Below are 18,522 nucleotides of genomic sequence, written 5' to 3'. Positions count from 1 at the left end.
AGAAAGTAATTAAAGTTAAATAAGATCTTTAGGGTGGGAACCCGATGGGCCAGAAACTTGATCTGGGACTTCTAGTCTCCATAATTATGAGAATTTCTGTCATTTAAGCCACACGGTCTGTGGTTTTCTTTTGTGGTAGCCTGAGCAGACTAATATAGTGAGTATATCCATTGAGGAGTCTTCAAAAGGTAAGTGATGTTGAAGCTAGAAGAGCCCATGAGATCACCTAGGATGAGGATGGGACCAGGGGGGCAGCCCGCACAATGAGTCTAGTTTTTTCTTTGTGTGTGTGTGTGTTTGTGTGTGTGTGTGTTTGTCTTTTTAGGGCCACACCTGCGGTATATGGGAGTTCCCAGGCTAGGGGTCAAATCAGAGCTGCAGCTGCCAGCCTACACTACAGCCACAACAATGCTAGATCCGAGTTATGTCTGTGATCTATACCACAACTCACATCACGGCAATGCTGGATCCATAACCCACTGAGCAAGGCCAGGGATCGAACCTTCGTCCTCATGGATACTAGTCAGATTCGCTGCCGCTGAGCCACAATAGGGGCTCCGCACCCTTCATTTCTGATTGGATCTGCTGAGCCCCAGCTTAGTGGCCCCCACGTGCCATGTCACCTCTTCCCAGCTTCATTCTCACCTCCACCTGTCCTGGCCCCACCTCCAGCACATCACCATCTAAGAAATCCCCCACTTTGGGGCCACAGATAGTGATGCTCATATAAACCCCAGAAGCAGATCTTATTAACGGCGTGTGGAGCTCCAAACCCTGGTGAGAATGGGAAGAAAGCTTCTTTCACCAATCGAACTGGCCATTGTGTGTCCTCCCTTTAGATAAAGCAAAGACACTGAAAGAGGCAGGAGCACAGACTCATCAATCCAGGCCCCTCCATTATTTTTTGCTCCAAGACACAAAAAAGGCCTCTCAGCCTCAGAATCTCTAGAACAGACGGGCTGATGGTATACTTTCAACATAATCCCAAGAGCACTCACTTTAAAGCATGTGATCACTCCAGCCTCAGGTTAAGAACTAGGCTCACTGGTTTGCTGGGAATCAGACCGGCAGCTGACAATAGTTACTTTAGCTGACATTTAACAAGAATTTAGTATGTGTCAAATACTGTGCTAAGCACTCTACAGGCATCTTCTCATTGAATTTTCATACCCTCTCTTTCAGATAGGTCTTAAATGCCTATTTTTGGACAAGAAAATGAAGGCTCAAAGCTTAGATAACTTGCCCAAAGACCACCTGTTAATTAGGGGCAGAGCTAGGATTCAAATAGAAAGTCTCTCCAAATTCAAGGCCAGAACTCTGAACCTCTGTGCCCTGTCCTTGCTACCAGGACACATGTCTGTGGGTGGAGCAATGGTCGAGGATAACTGTGTGGGACTGAATGGCCTGCCCTCTGTCACCAGCAGCTGACAACTACAGGTACAGAAAAGACTAACCAACCCCTATGGGAACAAAAAAGTTCAAGATTCTTCCAGAGTCTGTCTTCGCATACTCAATACTTCTGCACCGTCCAGTTTCCTGCTCTAAGTCTGTGTCCCCAACTAAACTGTAAGCCTCTAGAGGGCAGGACTCAGGACCCCCTTTTCACCCACATTCCCCAGGGCTACACAAAGTAAGGACACAGTACAAACTATCCACGTGGTTGTCTGCTGGTTGGTTAAGTGAGGGGCAGATTGGTTGGGGTTTAGACTGTCAGTTGGTTGCTTGGATGGTGAGACAATCAATTGGTTGAATGTCGATGAGCTGGCTCGATGGTGTCAACGTGTGGGGTGAAGCCAGGGCACGTTCCCTGAGTGGGAATCTTACTACCTGATCCCAAAGGGAGTTTTCTTGGGGCTAGAAAAAATCTCCCCAGGAAGAAATATAAACTCTTCAAATGCTTCTCTCTTCTCCTTCCCCTGCCCAAGCCAGGGCCTGCAACAAGGATCAGGGTGGTCCTCCTTCCCCCTCATCAGCCCCAAACGGCCCATGAAGAAAACCCGTTCCCTTGGAGGGGCTTTGAGTAGCCCACATGGTCACCCCTAGGAAGCACATGGGTAGCTGGCTGTCCTTGGTTGAATGTGTGGACCACAGCGCGCCTTCCTAGAGGCTGGGATGCCGCAGTGTAGAGAACAGGGAGCCCAGTGCTTAGGAGCAGCTCTGCTCATCCTGCCCAGGAAAAAGGTCATGTGCTCCGATATGAGTAATTAATTTTCTCCGAGCCGCGTTGAAAAGGTTAACCTGATTTATGGGACGCAATTGAGTGTAGAATGGGTTGTGTATCTTGTAAAAGGCCCATTCTGGCATCTGAGTCTATAGACTCACCCACGGCTGGGCATCAGCTGGGAGCTGGCCCTACCTTTTATGCCTTTATGCGGAATCCACAGGAAAATCCCAAAGAGAGCCCCACTTGGCCAGGAAATTGCTTCCTGCACTCCAAACCCTAGGGAGGGGTCACTAGTACAGGCAAAAGTGGGGGTCTTCTGCTCCTGTCACAGCCCCTCACTCAGCTGCAGCCTCAGCCTTGATCTGCATGCAACTCAGGAACCAGGAAGAAAATCTCAGCACTGGGCTTGAGTTCTGAGTCCAGGACCAGGCTCCTCTACTTACCCTCTGGCTTTGGTGCTGAGATACACAGTTTCCCCATCTCTAAAACTGAGTAAAGATTCCTTGCCCTTTCTCCCTCCTTCTTGCCTTTTACTAGCTGTGTGAGCTTAGGCAAGTTACCCAACCTCCCTGTGCCTCAGTTTTGTCATCTATAAATGGCAATAATTATAATACCTATCTCATATTATGAAGTTTACATGTGTTAATATTTGTAAGAACTTAGGACAATGTCAGATCATGGTATATGGAGCGCAAGATTTGTTAAATAAATGAGTAAAGTCTTAAAATGAAAGATGACCAGGAGCTTAGATGTCTGGATGTTCTCAGGAAGGTGTCAGGCAAGGCCAGTCCTGGCCAGCACTGTCACCTGAGCCTTGGCTCCCAGCTTAGCAGGGCACCAATGGTCCTAGGGCTTCAAGGACATACTGGACTATGTTGGACAGAAAGGGAGCTGATGGCGATGGAATGTTATGGCCAAGAGATGTTTTCTTTTTCTGGTGTCTGTCTCTCCTCCCCAACCATGTAAGTTCTTTTCATCCAGAGCCAGCCAGGAGTCTGCCCATCCAACCCGAAGATGCTAGTCTAGCACCACCTAGTGGAAAGACTGAAGTCAGCATGGGGGTGGCTTCTGAGCCCCTATTTGTGAAGAAAAAGAAGCGAATCTACTTTTAACCTATCCTCCAGCCAGGTGCTGGAAGGGGAAAAAACTCTCCTCTAGAACTCTTCCTGAGAAACTGCTCCAGCTGAGAGTTCTTCACTTTGAGCCTCTGTGGTATATAGTGGTATAGTATTTTACAGAAGATTGGTAGTATGTTACACAGGTCTGCATGATATATCATGTGTGCTTCTATATGTCTACATAATTGTTGATTAAGTGGGTTAATAGGTATGAAGAACTTATCCCAGTGCCTGTACTTAGAAAGCATTTAATATATGTTTATCATCATCATCATGCATGTACATCAGCACGTACTGTGTCTGAGGGCTCATGTGAATGTAAACGTACAGATTGTTTACATGCTTATGTCTTTGTTTACAGATGCAAGCATCTGTCTATATGTGTACCTAACAATGTGTATGTCCTTATGCATGTATATATGTTTATGGATATAAATATGTTTGTAGGTCTGTGAGCACAGAGTACACGTGAACGGAGAGGTGGGAATGTTTATACGTTTCTTTGTACTTATGGATGTCTTTGGGTATATTTATGTACCTTTATGGAATAAAGCGCCTGTGTACTAGTCTTCTATTACTGCATAGCAATACCACAAATTACCACAAACTTGGCCACGTAAAACAACACCAATTATTATCTCACAATTTTTGTGGGTCAGGAATTCAGGTAGAGCCTAAACAGGTAGAGCATAAAATCTCACAAAACTGCAATTAAGGTGTCTTCTGGAGCTGTGAGCTCTTCTGAGGCTCAGGGTCCACTTCAAATCTCATGTGGATGTTAGCAGAATGTTTCCTTGTAGCTTATGGCAGCAAGCTTGTTCAAAGGCAGCAAGAAAACCTCTATTTCTCTGACTTCTAGATCTCTTAAGAGCTCACCTGATAAGGCCAGTCTCACCCAGGATAATCTCCCTTTTGATTAGCTCACAATCAACTGATTAGGGACCTTAATTACATCTGAAAAATCCCTTCGCTTTTGTCATAAAATATAACTTAATCATGGGAGTGATATCCCATCATGTTCACAAGTCCCACCTATTCTTAAGGGGAAAAGATTACACAGGGTGTGTAGACCAGAGAGTAGGACTCTTAGGGGCCAACTTAGAACTCTATCTTCCATAAAGTGTACGTGTGTGTATTTTTTTTCTTCTTGGTTCAGTATATACACATGATTGTATACAGAGGTGCATATATGTGTGCATCCATGTATGTGCTTCTTCTCTGGGCTGTATTCTTCCCAATGGAATTGCAGATTGCTTTAATAAGATTGAGAGACCTCACAAGGCCAGAACTACATACTCCATCCATCCAAGGACTTTGTTGGTTAAGATTTCAGCTCTCCCACTTGTTGAATAGGGTCTGTATTATCAGCTGACACCCCATGCCCATGCAATGTCAGGTCCCCATTTTATAGATGCTTAATTATCATCATTATATCATGGGCTCACACACATGCATGTACATGTGTGCACGCACATGCACGTACACACACACACACGCACGCATGAATCACTATGTGAGGCAGTGTCCAGGAATAGATCTCATTCCTGCTCCTTGAGTAAAGCCACACTCCCCCTTCTCCAATTGGCCATGTGATAACAAAGTCACTGCTCTTTGCAAAAGGAGGTCAGGTGGTTGGACAACTCACCACCTCCCCTGACCTGAGGTCCTGCTTGGAACCCATGTGGTCCTATAGTCACAGGTAATGGGCCTCATGTCCTTATAAGAGCATTATCTAAAGGGAATATTAGCCCCAGGGGATGCTGGACCCTGGGTGAGCTGTGGCTAGAAAGTTGCCTGTGGCCAAGTAGGTTTGTGAAACCCTACCTGCTCTTAACACCTCTTGGAATCTTTGTTAAAAGATTAGCACAGCAGAGGCTCTGGGAAGGCCTGTGAGAAGGAGACCTCTCTGCCTTGGTTTAACCAGCACTGCCCAAGTTTATTTGTCCATACACCCATTTTTCTCTAAACACATTCAACAGAACACACTTTGGGCTACATGGTTTTAAGCCATACTTTGGCTTCCTGGCAGGCTCATGGCAATGATTAGAGGGATGCCAGTGTATAGGAATCCCAACCATGTGGAACTGGTCCGGGAGGGGAAGCAGGGAACCTAAGGAGATGATTTCACTACACGTGCAGGGGGATGATCAGCCCAGAGGCAATGGGGCCGTGGACATGGGGACCCCTGGATCCTTCAGAGGCCCTGGATTCAGAAGACAAGTGGCTGCTGACAAAGGAGGTTTATGCCTCCAAACCTAGGGTGCAAACTGGAGGCCACAGTCTGAGATCATAGGCCTGGGGAGCATCCCCAAAGACATGGCTTAGGGGTCAGGACAAACTTTGTCAAAGCAAAGGACATTGTATCTCAGACCAACTGCTTATAAGCTGTGTGACCCTAGACAAACCGCTTAGATTTCCTGAGGCTCAGTTCTCACATTTTCAAGGCTATGGCTCTCTCATATGGAATTGGCGTTAGAAAGATGATAATCACTTACACAGAATTTTCTATGTGCTCAGGCACTGTCCTGAGTGTTCTATCTGTGCCAACTCATTTAATCCTAGCAACAACCCCATAAGGTCCGTACTGTGATTATTCCCATTCTGCAGAGGAAGAACCTGTTACAGAGAGGTTAGGTGACTTGCCCTATGTCACAAAGCTAGCAAATCGCAGAGCCAGATTCAAACTCAGGTGGTCTGACTTACAGGCATGGCAGGAGTGACATTCAGCACAGAATTGTTTACTAAATAAGTGCCAATTATTACTAGATCCTGGTCTACAGTTGGTGGAGTTGGTTTCTCCAGACTCTTCCAACCAACAGTCTATGCCCAAGTGAATAGCTAAGGCGAGATGGCTCCTGCCACTAAGGCACAGGCAGGAGAACATCCCTGCTCCTTATGGGACAGAAGGGTGAAGGGAGGGATGCAGTGGCTGAGCTGAGCCATCAGAGGCATGTAGGGTTAATTTGCTGCATGCAGAGACTAATTCTGGGGGTGGAGCTGTGAGCCAGAGCCAGGGGTACTTGGGGTTGGGAATGCAGGCACACATCTGTGCATCTCCCTGTCATCTCGAATTTCATATTTACTTCTGTTGATGAGATTTCGTTATGCTCGATTACAATTCATAGACTCATGTTTCCAGATTTTATGCATCAAAATGCTCTGATTTACAGAGTCACCCTAAGCCTGACACTGGCCCCCGAAGGTGCCGTTTCTGAGCGTGGGCACTGAGGCTTGTCCTGGGGTCACACAGAGGCCTCGTTTCGGGGTTCAGTGCCCTCTGACAAGCCTCAGGAGGAAGACGGCAGGGTTGGTTAGAATACCAGACAGCCGTGTCTGGGCCATGCATGGGGGCAGAGAAGAAACAGAACTGTGCGGGCAGCCACCTGCCAGCCACGGATAGGCCTGTACTGACCCTATGTCTTGCCTTACCTGCTTCTTCCTGCCCCTCCTTCAAACCCCTCTCATCTGGCTCTGAGACCCTCTCTTTTGCTAGCTTTGAGGATGCAAGGGTTGCTTCTAACCAGTACAATGTGGCAAAGGTGACAGGCTGTCACTTCCGTGATGATACTACAGAAGATAGTTCTATTGGTTAGAAGCAAGTCATCGGTCCCACCCACACTCATGAGGAGGAGTTTATGCGAGGGCATGAATTCTAAGAGAATGGGATTATGGAGGCCCCCTCAGTGAGTGTCTGTCACACAGTCTTCAAAGCAGCCTATGACGTTGGTAACACCACCCCCATTTTACAGGAAAGGAAACTGAGTTTTATCAACATTAAGGACATTGTCCAAAGTCACCCAAGTAGAAGAAGACAGGTCTAGGTCTTGAACCCTGGTCTGCTTGCTTCCATAACCCAACCTGTTCACCGCAAAACAATCCCATGAAAGGAAAACCAGAGGAAAATGCAAGCTCACCTTCTTGACAGGAGTCTGGGACTTTCACAGAGGGACTGTGTACCAACCCTCTTATGGGACACTGGGTTCTGAGTCTGTTTGGGGAACAAAAGAGGCATTCAGATCTTTGGTCATTGATCTGACCTTGACACTAAATTTCTCTGGAGAAGCCAAGACTGCAAAGGGCTAGGAAAGCCCAAAGCACCCAGGGTTGGGGCTATAGGGGATGTCAAGCCCTCTATGTGGCAAGTCCCTGAAACTAGGGAACATTTCACCCCACTCTCAGGCTACTATCTTAACTATGACCTCAAGAATGGGCCCCTGTTAACTTTGCTGACTTGGAGTGCTTGCCAGGGACAAGATTACATGTCTATCCCTTGGATTCCACCTCCTTATCCGCATTTTGGGTCCCCCAGCAGATCCCCTTACCTCTCCTGCATAGGTTTGAGGACCTCTGTGAAGGAGGGTTGCCTTGGAGGAACTGAGGATAAGTCGCCTCTTCTGGGGCCTATTTTATGCCTTGGTGCATGTTAGCTTATTTAATCCTCTCAACATCCTTCAGGGTAAATATTATCATTTCAAGTCTACGGAGAAGGAAACTGAATCTCAGGGTAAGTAATTGCCCAGAGTCATGTAGTTGATAAGAATCAGGACTCATACCCAGGTTTGTCTGGTTATCAAACCAGTTCTTGTTCTACTCTACCAGTCACCTCTTTCAGGTTCCTCTCCTCTCACCTTTGTCTTCTCTATCCAGGTTAAAGGCTTCTGTTCTTTCTGACTTACTCAGAAAGGGCTCAATGCTATTCTGATCTCTGGGATCCCTCTCCCTTACACTCATCCATTTTGGGGGGAACTTGAGTTTGTCGCCTTGGGGTAGAATTCCTCCATACACTCCACTTGAAGCCAACCAACACAGTTTGTACCCTAGTGGTGGATCCCTATCTTTCATCACTGGTCTCTGTCCATGGTGCTAATCTGTATTTCTCCAATTCCCAAAGCCCAACTAGGGATGTCTTCTTGACTCTAAATATGGTGCCAAAGTCTGCCCTCCAGCCTCCTGCATAACTGGTCTTTGGAATTCCTGCTTATCCTCCTATCACCTGCTGGACTCCATGCTTGAGTTCCTGATTACAGCCAGTTGTTTGTTTTTCTGGGATCCAAGCGTTGCCTTCACAAACTGGCATGCCCCAAGGAGACCTGCAGAACCACTTGGCTGCTGAACTTGGGACCCTCTCCCTAACTTTAGCCACTGGCACCTTACCACATCTGCTCCCACTATAGGCAGCTTACTTGGTTCAAATTGGCTCCCACTTGGTCATCGCCCACAGGCCACATCTCCTGCTGCGGTCCCTCTCCCTTATCTCCTCAACCCCATTCTTGTGGGTATTGTCCAGTCCTGTGTCCACTTCTGATTCCTCTATCAAAAGTTTTCACTGTCCTTCATCACACTATGCATCATCACGATCACATTATAATTATTATCTCATCTCCCCTATCACTGCCAGTGCCGCCATCACCTGAACTGTCACCACCAATAAAAAGGTCACTTTCATTACAATCCCCCCAAACCATTATCACCTCTAACTCCACCACAAGCATCACCACCTGCCTCTCCTCATACCACCTCTAACAACAGCATAACTCCAACCCTGCAATTCACCTCCTCGTCCTTACCACTCTTACCATACCCATCACTACCATCACCAACGTCATTGTCACTTACCAAAGCCTTTGTTAAGCCCTGAATCAGGGCCCAGATATCTTCCTTAGGAACTGAACTAGTTCCCAATCGAATTGAATTGAAGTTAGAAAGGCAGAGATCCCATTCTCAGACACTTCGGCAGGGGGTGGGGGGGAAGCTGACTTGTCATTAAGCCTAGATTCGTTTGCCCACTCCTGTGCTGCCATCCCCAACACTTTCCCGCAGCCCCCCAAGGCTTTCTCTTTTAAAAATGCCTTTCCTTTCTGATGCCACAGCCACCCTCTGTTCCTGTGCCTTTCTGGAAGGCCATTGCTCAAACACGAAACCTCCTCATGCCCAAATTCTCCCTTACCTAATTCAGAAGCTATTTCTAAGCCAAGCCCTCCTGATCCCAACTTTTACTACCACTTCCAGTCTTTCCTGGAGCCCAGGGAAAGCTGTGCCTCTGCCACCCCCACCCTGGGCAGCTGAGAGTCTGGCATTGATTACCAGCCCCATAATTACCCTGCAGGCACTGGCAGGGATTTCAAGGCTGATTGACTTCAAATGAGAAATCCATGGGGATTCGGGGAGGGCGGGGGACCCTTGGCTTTGTGGGGAGAGGCAAGGAGGAAGCTGCCCTCACCTGCATGGGCCTTTGTGTCTAGAACCACAGCTTTGACAAGGGAGTGGATACCTGGAAGCCTCACCTGGAAGCTGTGAGCTCTAGCCAAGCCAGGCCCCCTACCCATAGGCACATCAACCCTGAGAGAAGGGCCATCTCAAGGGAACCCAGACAGGCTTGAAAAAGAGGAGGAGGCTGTAGGCACCTCTCCAGAGTACACAAATTGAGGGCCTCTCCTTCCTGGGTCCCCGGGGGGGAAGCTGGAAGGTTAGGATGGAAGTTTTTGAGGAGTGAGTGGCAGTTCAGTACTCAAGGCATTGAAAGAAACTGTTCCTGGGATCAGAATTCACAGGGGATGCCCCCTGGGGAACACCTTCTGAAAAGAGACACATGAATCTGCATCCTCTGATCCCACACACATTTACAAGCCCATGAACTTACTCCAGGCACTGGCACACTCACACTTAATGTTCATGAACTCACTCACCCATCTCCTACATCCATGCACTCACAAGCTCAGGCACCTTTGTGTGCAGTCACACACACACACACACACACACACACACACACACAGAGGCACGTCTTCCCCCATGCTAACATACACGAGCACACTCCACGCCATTCCACACTCCCATCCTCCCACACATATATGATCACCCATCTTCAAGCACACTTTCATGTGCTCAGAAGCCAAATACCCAGAAAAAAAAGGGAGAGACATCACCTCCACACTCATACGCTCCTTGAGAAATTGCAGGAAGAGGTGAGGCACTTGTTCTTTCCTCCCTCTCCCCCCTTGTGGAGGGGTTTTCATTTAAAAGTTGCCCGAGCCCAGGCTTTCAGATTACAGTCTAGACTATATAGGTTTCCTAAAGATAAGGCTGAGAAATTGATTTCAATTACCAAAGTGGAGAGGCTGCCCTTCGCAGCCTCCTGAACGGAGCATTAACCCTGGAGATCCAGGAGCTGGAGGAAAGGAATCTGCCACAGCAGGCGCACAGGGAGCCCTTGCACATGAACTTGGAGCTCACACATGCACACTTACATACCACATCTCACTGGCACCAGCTTGGGCAAAGAGCCCAGGCCTTTAAGGCAGAAGGCCCAGGTTCCAGCTTTGGTTCTGCAAGTTTTATGCCATGCGATCTTGAAGACCTGTCTTTCTCCTCTCTGGGCTTCTCTCATTGGACCACATTTCTGCTCCCAAGGGCTCAGGAAGCCTGGGCTCTCTCCTGCTGAGCATCCTTCTCTGTTGAGACTGTCAGCTCCCCAGGAGACCTAAGCAGGCACTCAGATGCCCTCAAACCCAGTGTCGCCTCCGCAGGGCCCCCCAGCTTAGCATGGGCATCCCCCCCATACGAGAAGCTAACAGGGTCTGCTTAGGTAGAGGAAGCATCATGACCTGCTACAACCAGCGACTCTGCAGTCCGGTGTCCTCTTCTTTTCCTTTTTTTTTTTTTTTGTTTTGCTTTTTAGGGCCTCACTTGCGGCATATGGAAGTTCCCAGGCTAGGGGTCAAATTGGAGCTATAGCTGCTGGCCACAGCCATAGCAACACCAGATGTGAGCCACGTCTGCCACCTACACCACAGCTCGCAGTAACATCGGACTGCTGACCCACTGAATAAGGCCAGGCATCAAACCCACATCATCATGGATACTAGTTGGATTTGTTTCCACTGCACCACAATGGGAACTCCTTGGTGTCTTGAAGGATTTTTTTCTTATGCACATAAAGAAAGTCCTACGTGGGTATCTTAGTTCTCTAACACTGCCACAGAAAATTACCAGAAAATTAGCAGCCTATTGAAAATACTATGTATTATCCCATCACAGGTGAGACGTCCAAGATGGGGGTTGGCTAGGTTCTCTACTTAGAGTATCATGGGGCCAACATCAAGGTGCTGGCCAGCAGAGCTCTTAACAGAAGGCTCTGAGTAGAATTACTTCCAAGTTCATTCAGGTGTTGGCAGATTATAGGACTGAGGTGCCCACTTCTTTGCTGGTTGTTGACTTGGAGTCATCTTCAGCTTTTAGAGGCCCACGTGCTCTGGGTCATGACCTCTTCCATCTTCAAAGTCATTAAGTCCTTCACACACACCAGGGCTCTCTGCCTTCTGCTTCTACTGATTTTAAGGATCCATGTGATTACATTGGGTTCACCCAGATAATCCAGGACCATCTCCCTATCTAAGCTCATTTGATTAGTAATTTTGTTGTTGTTGTTGTTGTTGTTGTTTTGCTTTTTAGGGCCACACCTGCAGTATATGGAAGTTTCCAAGCTAGGGGTCAAATCAGAGCTACAGTTGCCAGACACAGCCACAGCCAAGCAACATGGGATCTGAGCTGTATCTGCAATGACACCATACCTAGGTACATTACACCTAGCTCACAGCAAGGCTGGATCCTTAACCCACTGAGCAAGGCCAGGGATTGAACCGGTATCCTCTTATATACTAGTCAGGTTCGTTTCCACTAAGCCATGACAAGAACTCCAAAATTTATATTAAAAGAAATTGTAAAGAATATATTACCTCATGGATACTATGGTTCATAACCCACTGAGCCACAACAGGAACTCCCTAGTAATCTTAATTGTACCTGCAAAATCCCTTTTGTCATGTGACGTAATATATCTGTGGACATAACATCTGGACAAAGGTCATGGGGCCAAAATTTTGTCTGCCCCAGTGGATCAAGTAGCTCTCCTAAGTGGCTCTCCTCCAGGGGAAACTGAGGGATCCTGGCTGTGCTGCCATCCTCAAGCTGTGGCCCCCATTGTTACCACAGATAATTGCTAGTAAATTTCATGGAGAGTTTTCAAGGGCCATCTTGGAAGTAACCTACACCAGTTCTGCCCACATCTCATTGGCTAGAACCAGTCACGTGGCCCCAACTTAACTGCAAGGGAAGCTGGAAAACATAAAGGCTATTTGGCTATTTGGAGCACACAGTTTGTCCCTATCACAGGACCCAAGCTCTAAAGACTCAAAAGGCAGAGGACTGAAAGGTATAGAAGAACCTGCCATGTTGGTTCTCGACAAAGAGAAGCAGCAGGCAACTATGTCTCAGAACGTCAGTCTTGGGTTCTCCTTTTCAGAGCCCCCCCACTGGGCTTTGCAAAAGTGTACCAGTCTGCCCAGATGCTGAAGATCCCTGAGCTGGAGGGAAGGAAGCCACCCCAAGCATTGTCATCCCCTCCTGCATTCAGGGATGGAATATGAGAGACTTACAAACTCAGGGCCACACAGAACACAAGATGGAGTTGTAAGGACCTCCTTGGAGCACCTAATGTGGAGTTTCGAGGAGTTTCCTGACAGTGCCAACCCTCTGGGGAGCCCAGTGGGATCTTCTCAGAGAGCCAGGTTGGCCCTGCTGTGGAGGATCATTCTGTTGGCCATGACCACTTCTCTTCTCTTCCCTGTGCCTTCTCCAGGGTCTTGATGGGCATGACCTCTTCTCTCTTTATACTTCCCACACCCCCCATTGAGAACTGATGACAAGGAGCCCACATCTCACACAGATGTGTGGATCAAACAAAAATGTCTTGGGGAAATGCTTCTCTATAGTCCCAGGGTTGACATTCTTTAGTAGAGGGACAGGGAGGGAAAAAAAAGGCCCAATCCTCTTCCACTCCAACATGACCTGGTTTTCTTGGGATATGAAGCATGAGGATCACCATAGCTACTGTGAATAACCCAGTTAACTAGAAAGCTCCCCATCCATGACCCAACCTGCTCAGCTAAATGCAACCCAAAAGACTCTCCAAAAACAAACAAACAACAAACAGAAAACTGAATCATGGGTCAGAACATTCAATGATCAGCAACATCTCAGTGGGCACATTTTGAGGCAGATCAGGGCAAATGATTTGGGTTAGAAACTGGAAACAAGATTAAGACACATAAAACCCATTTGGGGGAGAGCTGGGTAAGTGATTTGAGGATAGAACCCCCATCTTTAAGGTTCCTGGGCAGCTGTGAAGGGAGATTGTGATGGAGAAACCCAATCATGAGGAGAAGACACAGGTGGTGGTTATACTTGCAAATGAACCCTGAAATCAGTCACAGAGGAAAGTTAGAATAACAGGCAAGAGACCGGCAGACAGCTCTCAGGCCAGACGATGTTCTTTTTGCTGCCGAAATCAACTGAATATTTTAAACTCCCTTCCACTGCCACAGAAGATGTTCCAAGGCAAAACCCAGGAGTCATTGCTTTGGGAAGACTCTGTACAATCACAGCTAGACATGGGAATAAAATCCACAGGAGTAAAAGCACAGAAGTGGTGGACTCTGAGCAGGGGAAGCAAACACAGTCTGTACTTAAAGGCATGGTCTTAGCTTCTTCACCTCCCACCCCAGACTCCGACTCCCCGCCCCACAAAAGTAAAGACTGAGATAAGGATTTGCACGCGAGTAGTTTATTTGGGGCAGTATTCCAGGGAATAGGAGTGGGAGCTGGAGAGGAGGATGAAAATCCAATATATAAGGGTGTATTATCAGACCAGCCACTGCTCTGGGCAACTGGGGCTCTACCCCACTGGGGCGTTCTGAGAAACACTTCAAAGAATTATCCACCTGCAGATGGAAAAAGAGAGTATTTAGCCACCAGCTCCTGAGCCCCACTGATCAAGGGCTGCCCCACAAGTGGCTAATTCCCTACGGTGGTGTGCTGGTAAACTGGCCCTTGATTTGCAGCATTTGACAAGTCCCATGGTATAAATACTCCCACCGAGGCTGAGTTCAAGCTGCACATGGCTAAACACCCAGCTAGGACATTTTCTGCATATATAACAATTGGGTCTTGCAAGGCAGTTGGAGGTGGCCCCAGCATGTCACTGACCTACACTTCCAGGTTTCACATATGCGGCTACTTATAGTGTCCCCATAAGAATCTCCAGCCCTGGGGCAGAAAGGGAAAGACACGGGGTACCACTCCTCAAGGTGCAGTGCTGGGGCAAAAGCTGAGCCAAGAGATGGCGAGCAAGGCACAGGAGGGGCCCCAATACAAGATTATATCTGAACAAGAGTGGATAGAGGGGCAGCAAGGCCCCCTGCCACAAGCTTCTCAGGGAGCAGCCAGGCCTTTTCAGAAAACACTTAGAAAAGCAGAAACCAGCCCCCCACCCACCCCAGGGAGCCAAGAAGAGGAAAGGGAAGATTTCCCAGGGTAGAGATGACCCTAGTGAGGAGAGGCTGATGGTTATGGCCAAAACCACACTGTAGCTACATCCATGGGTAAATGGCAGGGGACGCTGATCCATGCACACTTAAATTAACTTAAAACTCAACATGGCTTATGCCCTTGGTGGGATCAGTTCTCCACTCTTCCTTTTATTACCTCAATGGCATTCACTGAATTATTAAATTATCTCCAAAAACCCAGCTCTCAAAGAAGTACCAGCATTGGTCCCATTGAACAGAGCAGTGAATCCGCCCCTCATGGGGTGGTAAGGAAACAGGGCCACCCTGCAAGCATAGTCAACTCTCCCCAGGCCGCTGCTCACATTTCCTTCAATTTCCATCCCTGGACCCCCGTAGCAGGTGGGAAAGGATGGTGGGCAACACCAGAGCTCCACAGGCCTCCCAGAGCAAGGCAGAACAGGGGGGTTATCTTCATCCCTCCAGGCTGCTGTAACAGAAGATAATAGACTGGTGGCTTATAAGCACCATTTATTTCTCAGAGGTCTGGAGGCTGGGAAGTCCAAGATGAAGGTGCCAGCAGATTCTGCATTGGTGAGGGCCCAATTCCTGGTCCATGGATGGTTATTTTCTCACTGTGTCCTCATGTGGCAGGAGAGACAAGAGGGATCTCTTTCATAAGGGCACTAATCCAACTCCTGAGGGCTCCACCCTCATGACCTAATCACATCCCAAAGGCCCCGCCTCCCAAGACCATCCCTTGGGGATTAGGTTTCAACACAGGAATTTGGAGGAGACACAACCATTCAGTCTACAGCAATGGCTCCTCCATCCAGGCCCAAGATCTTGGAAGAATGGTCTTTGCTTCATCTGTCCTCCCACTGTGGGCAGGCAGGGCCATCATCAGAGTCACAGAATGTCAAATGTGCCACCTCCTGTCTTAGAGCTGGATGTGAAAGACCAGAGGAGGGACAGGAGTCACACTGGAGAAAGCCAGAGGCAAGTGTCCCATCCAGGCCAGGCAGTCATAGGGGTCATGAAGGTGGATGGCTTGACATCAGTCAGGGCAGCAGGTGACAGAAGTGGAGGGAGCAGGACACATCCCGGTGTCAATAGCCAAGTTCACGGAGGCCCACGAGATAACAGATATCAGGGAGAAACTTCTTAGGAGCCCAAAGAATGCTGGCAATAGGGTCTTCCAGGTGTGTTGGGGGCTTTCCCATGTGGGCACTCACCTTCCCAGCTGCACCAAGGACTGTCTTCTAGGCACTTTTAGGGCCCAAGAGCAGGGCAAGTGTGGACGTGGAATCCAGTTCCTTCTCCTGAAGCCCCACGAGAGGAGCTCCCTCTGAGAGCATTAATGGTCATGGGAACAGAGAGCCGAGAAAGCTCCCCTGACCTCAAAGAATACATCTTAATGGTAGAAATTCAGGCAGGGTTCTTGCCATTCACCCAGACTCCCCACCGCACATGGCCAAGGCCAGGCTGCCAGGGATGGGGGTGGATGGGCAATAAAAAAGCTTCAGCTCAGGCCCAGCTGGGCCCCCTCTAGAGCCTTCCTCAACTTTCTTTTCTTTTCTTTTTTTTTGCTTTTTTTAGGCCGCATGTGCAACATATGGCAGTTCCCAGGCAAGGGGTCAAATCAGAGCTGCAGCTGCCAGCCTACACCACAGCCACAACAATGCAGGATCTGAGCCAAGTCTGTGACCTACACCACAGCTCAGGGCAACACCAGATTCTTAACCCACTAAGCGAGGCCACGGATCAAACCTGCATCCTCGTGAATATTAGTCAGAATCATTACTGCTGAACCACAGCAGGAACCCAGAGTCTTCCTCAGCCTTAACAGTCCTCCTCTGCCCCTGAGCCGACTGGGTCTTGGGGGGACTCTGCCCACAGCCCTGGGAGGGGAAACAGGAAGGTGAAGGGAGAGCCCGGAGCCAGGGAGGACGCAGTGTTCCCTTTCCGCTCCTCTGCGCCTTAATTAAGTGCTTTCATTTCCCTCCTTCCTCTGCACACAAGCCCGGCTGAGATAAGGCATTGATCCCCTCCCAGAGGAGGAAGAAGCCAGCGGGAGGCCCACGGTCCTCTCTTTGTGGAACAAGATGGATGGCTTATTAGCAAGCCCTTAATTGTGTGGTTTGTAACTTGGGGAAGTTCAAAGAGAAAAGAAGGGAAGTCTGAACTGGGGGCTGCCTAGGGGTACATTTCTCCCCTCCAGGAGGGTTCCACTCAACATCCCTGACCCGAGAGCCCAGATCAGCCCAGCCCAGCCCCACCTAGGGGGACACCGAGGGATGCTGTCCATGAAAAGGACCAAGGACATCACACATAGCCAGAATGACCCTCTGTGGTACCCTATCCAGCCAAGGACCGGGCCCTGAGCTGGGAGTCCGGAGACCTGGGTGTAGAGACCAGCTCTGCCACTGAGACCCTGATCAATCTTACTTCTCCGGGCCTCAGTTTTCCTTTTCATCACATGAGAGGGTTGGCCTGCATCCAAGGTGTTTGAACTAAGTGCGGGGATTGTGTGGTGGGAGGCAGGAGGCATCAAAGGGGAAACCAGAGCCTCAGCCTCTTCAAGGCCCATTTGGACCTTTGTGTATTGGAATTTCATCTAAGCTCTGTGACACTGGACAGATGATTTCACCTCTTTGTCTCCATGGCTTTAGCCCCAAAATAGGCAGGATAATCGAATCAGAATTGTCAGCACTAATATAGTTCCCAGCACATAGTAAGAATTCCATCATGATTACTTCTTTTTTTCTTAAATGATTTGATTCAGTCTCACAATAGCTCTAGGTCAGATTACTGTCCCCATTTTAAAGGTGAGGAAGACTTGGCCTAGAGCAGTGAATGGTCTTAATAACACACACACAGCTGCCTCCAACAGCCCAAGGCTGAGACATCCTGGGGGCCTCCCCTCCAGGGCTCAGAAGGGAGGGTTGGTGGTCTCTCATAGATGCCTCCCAGTGCTCACCAAGGGGGAAACACTGACCCCACCCAGCTAGAGAGAAGCCATGTCACAAAAGTAGATGTCAACCTACTCGGATGCTAGGTCACTTCTTGACTCGTTCTTGTGAAACAGGAAAGCAGGTGCCCTGTCAGTATTCTTAGTCGACAGCCACACTGGGAGGAGAGGCAAGAAAGCAGCATTGTAAATCCGTTTGGTTTCAAAAACCAGAGTCCAAAGGTCCAAATGTTCTTCCCCAAATGCCGATATTGAGACGCAAGACAACCGAGTTTACGGCAAGGGTTTTCAAAGTGGGTACCATAGAATCCTACAGTTTCTTAAAGGCATTTTCAAGGTCAGCCAGGGTTCAGGATGTCACTAAACTGGGCTCTCCTAATCCCTCCCAACTCCCCAGCCCACACTTCGACAAGGACATCATCATTTTATCTGTTTTCTGCTTGGGGTTTCCATATGAGATTTCCCTTTCTGAAAGATTTTGGGGTTTTTTATTTATTTATTTATTTTAAAGTTTAAAAAATCCCCATTGAATGGGAAAAGCATGGAAGAGAGGGCTGGACAGCTTAGTTCTAGCCCCAGCTTTGTTCTGTGCACTTGGGCCCCTCCCTTCCTCTCTGTGTACAGAGGGTCAGGTGAGCCTGTTTCCCTCCGAGGGGCACTTCCAGCTGCGGGTCTCAAGTCCAGCTTGACTCCCTGGGCTGCTCGCCAAGGTGAGAATGAGGCTGAGGGAATGGGAGCCACACTCCCCGCAATCTCCCCCAAAGTCATCAGAGGACTAATAAAGCCTGGGGTTGTGTCTTCCTCATATCACGCTGGAAATACTGATAATGGCTCGCCAAACAGAAAAACAATTCTCCTCTCCTTCTGGTGGGAGAAGAACTAGGGAAATGAGGCTGCTCGTTAGCTAGGCCTGCCTGAGATGTCTCCCCA

At 48.5% G+C, this 18,522-nt stretch overlaps 1 long non-coding RNA gene across 7 annotated transcripts in view; it reads right to left on the bottom strand.

The window, feature by feature from the left end:
* Window positions 1–18,522, bottom strand: part of LOC102167570 (uncharacterized) — a 238,898-nt gene that overhangs the window by 106,366 nt on the left and 114,010 nt on the right. For 2 of the 7 annotated variants that reach the window (XR_002344972.2, XR_014807477.1), the window contains exon 3: window positions 7,197–7,270. The exons of 2 other annotated variants lie outside the window; for them this stretch is intronic. This is a non-coding gene — a long non-coding RNA (uncharacterized LOC102167570). Of the gene's footprint in view, window positions 1–7,196; window positions 7,271–13,884; window positions 14,058–16,186; window positions 17,751–18,522 lie in introns of those variants that run through there. 3 more of the 7 variants (XR_014807482.1, XR_014807483.1, XR_014807481.1) reach the window with 2 other exon arrangements.

This window comes from Sus scrofa, chromosome 6, assembly GCF_054392235.1.
Source record: "Sus scrofa isolate SSC_HxYL_T2T_F1_AM1 chromosome 6, Sscrofa_HxYL_maternal_Yorkshire_Landrace_v2.0, whole genome shotgun sequence".
Classification (NCBI taxonomy): Eukaryota; Metazoa; Chordata; class Mammalia; order Artiodactyla; family Suidae; genus Sus; species Sus scrofa.
This window is presented reverse-complemented; position numbering and strand designations above follow the sequence as displayed.